This window comes from Lathyrus oleraceus, chromosome 3 (assembly GCF_024323335.1).
Source record: "Lathyrus oleraceus cultivar Zhongwan6 chromosome 3, CAAS_Psat_ZW6_1.0, whole genome shotgun sequence".
NCBI lineage: Eukaryota > Viridiplantae > Streptophyta > Magnoliopsida > Fabales > Fabaceae > Lathyrus > Lathyrus oleraceus.
This window is the reverse complement of record NC_066581.1, coordinates 176684428-176691361: the sequence shown is the minus strand read 5'-3', so window position 1 is coordinate 176691361 and position 6934 is coordinate 176684428. Positions and strand designations below refer to the sequence as shown.

The 6934-nt window shown below is 40.3% G+C and overlaps 1 non-coding gene across 1 annotated transcript; it reads right to left on the bottom strand.

The window, feature by feature from the left end:
• Positions 1–1252: 1252 nt before the first annotated feature.
• On the bottom strand, positions 1253–1359 carry LOC127133497 (small nucleolar RNA R71). The gene has a single exon (XR_007807468.1). It is a non-coding gene; the product is annotated as a small nucleolar RNA R71 (small nucleolar RNA).
• Between the last annotated feature and the right edge of the window lie 5575 nt (positions 1360–6934).

Sequence of the window (6934 nt, the reverse complement as noted above, 5' to 3'; positions counted from 1 at the left end):
GGTTAGAATGTAAGGATCGCGGTTAAAGTAATGTTTCACATTTGAAATCTGTAGAAATACTTTAAAGGCTATTTTGATTTTTAACTTGAGTTTTCTAAAATAAACTTGGTTAGTTTTAATTATTCGAGGAGTGCGAAAGCACCCTGGCTTAGTAACTAGGAATGTTTATCACTTTAAGGAAAAACTATTTTTGAAACTGTTTTCGGACGCGTTGATAGGTTTAAAATCAGTAAACTCCTTGGGTAAACTTTCCAAATCAAAATCACTTTTCAACTAAGTTTACGAGTCTCATTTCTTAAAAATAGGTTTACTACTTTAGCATTCTGTGCACCTTTTATAAGTGACAATAAAAGGCCTTAATTTGAGGGTAAACTCGATTCTGAATACGCGAAAGCGACAGTTCCTGTTAAATGGATTCTTTTCAAGAGTAGAAAATATTACCTCATAAGTAGTTCTATTTAGACAATCGAAACATCACTTAACTGACATGAATTACATTCAACCTGTCTTTACCTGCATTTATTATTTACCGTTATTTTGCAAACCCAATATCTCTTTTATACCGCCTTAGATAAACACTGTAACGATAGTAATCGATAGATTGACAATTGGTCTCTGTGGGATCGATATTCTTTTATATTACTTTGACGTAATTCGTGTACTTGCGAATACACGCGATCAAGTTTTTGGCGCCGTTGTCGGGGACCAACTTCGTCAAATTTCGTACCCTGTTGTTACACCGTATAGACTAAGGCATTATTAGCCGGTAAATGCGAAGAACCCGTAGTACCGGAAATTTAGTAGATCCTTTAGCGGAACCTGAATGTTATACTCGTACACGCCTCTTACTCATCCGAATTAAGAAAGCTATGGCCGAGAATCGCGATAGGAGACCTCTTAAGCAATTCGCCCAACCCTCTAATGAGGAACCTAGTTCGAGTATAGTGAAACCCCTAATACCTGCTAACAATTTTGAACTAAAACCATCTTTGTTGCAATTAGTTTAACAAAACCAATATGCGGGTCTCGCTACTGAGAACCCGAATCAACATTTAAAAGTTTTTATCCAACTAGCCGACACCTTTAAATCTAATGGAGCTTCACCCGATGCGATGCGTTTAAGATTATTTCCTTTCTCCCTCAGGGATAGAGCACATTCATGGCTAGATTCACTTCCAGCTAATTCAATAACTACCTGGGAAGACCTTAGGAGAGTATTCCTTGCTAGATATTTCCCCCTAGCAAGACTGTTGTTCTTCGAAACCAAATAACTAGATTCGCTCAAAACCAAGGAGAATCGCTTTTCGAAGCTTGGGAGAGATATAAAGAGCTATTAAGAGTCTGCCCACACCATGGCCTAGAACAATGGTTGATCGTTCATACCTTCTACAATGGACTCCATTATAACACCAAGATGAGCATCGACGTTGCTGCAGACGGCGCGCTGATGAACAAACCTTATCTAGAAGCTTGTGACCTAATTGAGGATATGGCCCAAAACCATTATCAATGGGGAACTGAATGAGCATCAATAGAGAAAAAGGAGACCCAAGGTGGAATACATGAGGTAAGCTCTCTAGACATGATGTAGGCAAAAATGGACGTTTTAGCCCTTAGGATCGAACATACGTCTACAAACACTAACACCGTAGTAGTATTCCACACAGAGTGCGAACTCTGCGGATCTAAAGGACACGAATCGGCAGAGTGTAACCACTTGAACGAACTAAATATCGACCAAGTGAATTACGCCCAAGGAAACTCGTTTTCAAACACTTACAACCCTGGATGGAAGAATCATCAAAATTTCTCCTATAAAAACTAGAACCCTATCCAAAATAATACACCTCAGAGACCGCAAGGTTATCAAGCCCAAAAACCAAATCAACCTATGCAAGTTGTGCCCCAGAAGTCTAACCTTGAGAAGATCATGGAAAGCTTTATATCGGGCCAGACTCAGCAAAACAAAGAATTCCTAAAACAAAACATTCACGTAAACGAACTTATAATGCAATTAGGAACCAAGGTTGATCAGATAATCACTCACAACAAGATGATTGAAATCCATATCTCACAGGTAGCACAAAACCAAGCCCCACAAACTACACCTGGAGGCCAATTTCCTGGACAACCTCAACCAAACCCTCGAGGGCAAGCTAACGCTATCTCGTTACGAAGTGGGACTGCTTATGAAGGGCCTCAGAACCCAGCAATGAGCAAGTCCAAAAATTCTAAAGAGAATATGCCTACCAACCAAGAAGAAGAACCTGAGACACAAACCAACCAAGGAGGTGAAGCTAAGGATAAAACTTACAAACCACCACCCCCGTATAAACCACCAATCCCATATCCGCAAAGACTTAAACAAACCAAAGTCAATAACCAATATCAAAAATTTATAATAGAGATTCCTTTTACCGAAGCTATCACCCAAATTCCGTCTTACGCCAAATTTCTCAAAGACATCTTGACTAACAAGCATAGCCTCGACGATCCAAAACCCTAGGAATGCAACTTTATTTCTGAGGATAAACTTGCTAAGAAGGAGAAAGACCCCAGTAGGTTTTCTATACCTTACATTTTAGGAAGTCATGTGATCGACAAAGCTTTCCTAGACTTAGGCGCTAGTGTAAGTTTGATGCCCTTAGCTGTATGTAAGAGGTTGAACCTAGGAGAATTGCAACCAACTAAGATGTCCCTACAATTAGCCGATATGTCTGTTAAGTATCCTGTAGGCATTTTAGAAGACATCCCAGTTAGGATCGGTCAACTTTATATCCCAACAAACTTTGTGGTCATGGATATAAAAGAAGACGAAGATATCCCTATCCTTTTAGGTAGACCATTCTTATCAACGGCCGAAGCTATAATAGATGTCAAAAGAGGGAAATTACCCTTCGAAGTAGGGGACGAAAAGATCGAGTTCATTCTTTCGAAATTCCTAATGGCACCAATTCTAGAAGACGCATGTTATGCGATTGATATCATAGATGAGTGCATAAGAGAATTTGATCAGGGAGAACCTAAGATCGAACCATTTTCAAACCCAAATGAAAAGGATGACGAGTTAGAGGAAACGGAACCTCACACTAACGAATGTTTGGACCTTACTCCAGACCCTTCACCTAATTCTCAAAAACCAGCCCAAGAACTTAAGGAACTACCCAAGAACCTAAGATACGAGTTTTTGGATGAAGAAATGAACCGCCCAGTAATAGTTAGTGCCACCTTAAACCAAGACGAGACGAATCGACTCTTGAACGTTTTAAGAAGGTACCCCTCTGCCTTAGGGTACAACATCTCTGATCTAAAAGGTATTAGCCCATCTGTGTGTATGCACAGGATCTCACTAGAGGAGGATTCAAAACCTTCCAGAGAACATTAGAGAAGAATCAACCCTATGATGAGCGAGTTAGTAAAGAAGGAAGTCCTTAAACTACTGGAAACTGGTATAATCTATCAGATCTCTGATAGTAAGTGGGTAAGTCCTGTACATGTGGTACCCAAGAAGGGAGGCATCACAGTCGTGCAGAACGAAAAGGGAGAGCATGTCGCTAAACGCATAGAAGGCGGATGGCGTATGTGCATAGATTATAGGAAGCTAAATAAGGCAACTAGGAAAGACCATTTCCCCCTTCCATTCATAGATCAAATACTGGAGCGTCTTGCCAGACACTCTTACTTTTATTATCTTGATGGATATTCTGGATTTTTCCAAATACCCATTCACCCCGAGGATCAAGAGAAAACAACCTTTACCTTTCCCTACGGAACATTTGCTTACAGACGAATGTCGTTTGGACTCTGTAATGCGCCAGCTACTGTCCAATGTTGTATGATGTCAATCTTCGCAGATTATCTCAATGGAATCATGAAAGTATTTATGGACGACTTCTCGGTGTGTGAATTAAACTTTGAAGACTACCTTATCAACCTTGAGAAAATCCTAGAGAGATGCGTAGAAGTTAACCTTGTGTTAAACCGGGAGAAGTGCCACTTTATGGTCAAAGAAGGCATAGTGTTAGGACATATAATATCTGAAAGAGGCATTGAGGTATATAAAGCAAAGATAGAAGTTATAGAAAACCTTAACCCTCCTAAGACAGTTAGAGAAATCCGTAGTTTCCTTGGACATGCTAGTTTCTATCCCTGACTGACCTTCTGATGAAAGACATTGAATTTATTTTTGATGAAAAATGCATCAAAGCCTTTAATCAGTTAAAACAAGCATTAATTTCAGCACCCATTCTACAAACCCCGAATTTGACTAAACCCTTAGAAATAATGTGTGATGCTAGCGATTTCGCTATAGGAGCTTTTTTAGGGCAAAGAAAAGATAAGAAACTACACGTAATATATTACGCTAGTAGAACCCTAGATGCCGCTCAATTAAACTATACAACAACAGAGAAGGAACTCCTAGTTGTAGTTTTCGCAATCGATAAATTCAGGTCTTATCTTGTAGGATCTAATATTATAGTCTATACAGACCATGCATCTATCTGTTACCTTCTAAGCAAAAAGGATGCAAAACTTAGATTACTCAGGTGGATCCTTTTGCTACAAGAATTCGATTTAGATATTAGAGACAAAAAAGGAACCGAAAACGTAGTTGCTGACCATCTTTCCAGATTAGAGCATTTAAAGCCAGATCATTTACCTATAAATGATGACTTCACCTATGACAGACTAGTAGCTAAGATAGATACCGCTCCTCTTGAACCTGATAGAGACAACCTTGGGACGATTTCAGAAATTAGCAGTGTACCATGGTACACTGATTTTGTGAACTATCTAGCAGCTGATATCATACCACCTGACCTCAACTATCAACAGAAGAAGAAGTTCTTTAAAGATATAAGACACTTCTATTGGGACGAACCACTCCTTTTCAAAAGAGGAACTGATAACATATTTCGACGTTGCGTCCCGGAAGAAGAAGTCAAAAACATCATAGAGCATTGTCATTCTTCACCCTATGGTGGACATTCAAGCACATCCAAGACATACGCTAAGATCCTTCAAGCTGGTCTTTATTGGCCGACATTATAGCGTGATGTTCATGCTTATATTATCCGATGTGACCAGTGCCAGTGCGCTGGAAACATCTCAAGACATGACGAAATGCCTTTGAAGAACATTCAAGAAGTAGAACTATTTGACGTTTGGGGTATAGATTTCATGGGACCTTTTCCATCTTCATTGGGAAACAAGTACATTTTGGTAGCCGTTGACTATGTGTCCAAGTGGATAAAAGCTATAGCCGCACTCACCAACGACACAAGCGTAGTCATCAAGATGTTCAAGAATAATATTTTTCCCAGATTTGGAGTTCCACGACTTGTCAAAAGCTATGGTGGATCACATTTTATATCCAGGATATTTAGTAAACTCCTAAGGAAATATGGAGTGAAACACAGAGTAGCAACACCATATCACCCCCAGACTAATGGTCAAGTGGAAGTATCCAACAGAGAGATTAAGCAGATCTTGGAGAAACCCTATCAATATCTAGAAAAGATTGGTCTGAAAAGCTAACAAAAGCACTATGAGCTTATAGAAATGCTTACAAGACCCCCATTGGAACTACACCGTACCAGTTGGTCTACGGGAAGTCATGCCACTTACCTTTTGAACTCAAGCACAAGGCATATTGGGCCATCAAGACCCTAAATTTGGATTACCTAGCATTTGGCAAGAAGCGAATCCTTGACATTCACAAATTGGAGGAACTTCTCCATAACGCTTACGAGAATGCCATTATATACAAGGAGAGAACCAAAGCTTTGCACGACAAGAGGATCATGAAAAAGGAATTTAATATAGGAGACTCTGTTCTTTTCTTCAATTCGAGATTACATCTTTTTCCAAGTAAGTTGCGTTCGAGATGGACAGGCCCCTTTGAGGGGTCCAAAATCCTGAAATATGGAGCAGTTGATATCCGGAACAACTCCTATAATCCATTCGTGGTAAATGGACAAAGACTGAAGCAACACCAAGGAGGTGATATACCCACATAATGTCATGACCAAACTCTGACCGACCCTCCAGTTCCTACCTCTAACGTATAAAGTTCGAATCGTCAAGCTAACGACGTTAAACAAGCGCTGCATGGGAGGCAACCCATGACTTCTTTTCCTTTACTTTTACTCTTTTTAATTTATATTTTTATCTGTTTTATATATATGTATATCTATGCGGAGACTAACAGTTATAATATTTGTGATTTCAGGTGTCCTCTATTTCTAATCTAACTTTTCAGGAATGGAGAATATCGACACTATGCCAGTAATATTTCGTGACCCAGTTCGAGAGCAGCGCTACACCATGCTTTCACAGCGCCCGATGTTGCCTACTAGATATGCCGAATCGAGCTGCATGGAGGAATTAGGCATTGAGCCTAGTGTCAGCCACTTATGCAATCAGTTACAGTGGGATGAATATACAGATGTTATGCATGTGACTTACAGGAACCTGACTTTGGAGTTCTTGAGCTCGCTTGTCTAAGAGCCTTATGTTGGTCACGCCAGCGATGGAGGATACATTAACTTCAGATTGTTTGGGGTGGAATATTCCTTCAACCACAAGCGTTTCGGCGACTTGCTTGGTTTCCAGACTGCCTATGATGCTTCGTCCGAGCTCCCCATGAGCTACTTTTTTAGTCGAGACGTCGAGAAGTTTTGGAGCGATATCACGTGTGGAGGAAGTCCTGACCCTTCAACCCAGATATCCAACAAGATTCACAACCCTACTTTCCGATACTTCCAGACGATCATTGCCCACACCTTCCTATGGAAGAGTGACCCTGATACACATGTAAGTGCTGAAGAGATCTTCTTCATGTACTGTACCACTCAGTCACACCCGGTAGACAGTGGAGCTTTCTTGATCGAGAGCCTATACCTTAATGCTCGCTCGGCTACGAGCCCCATAC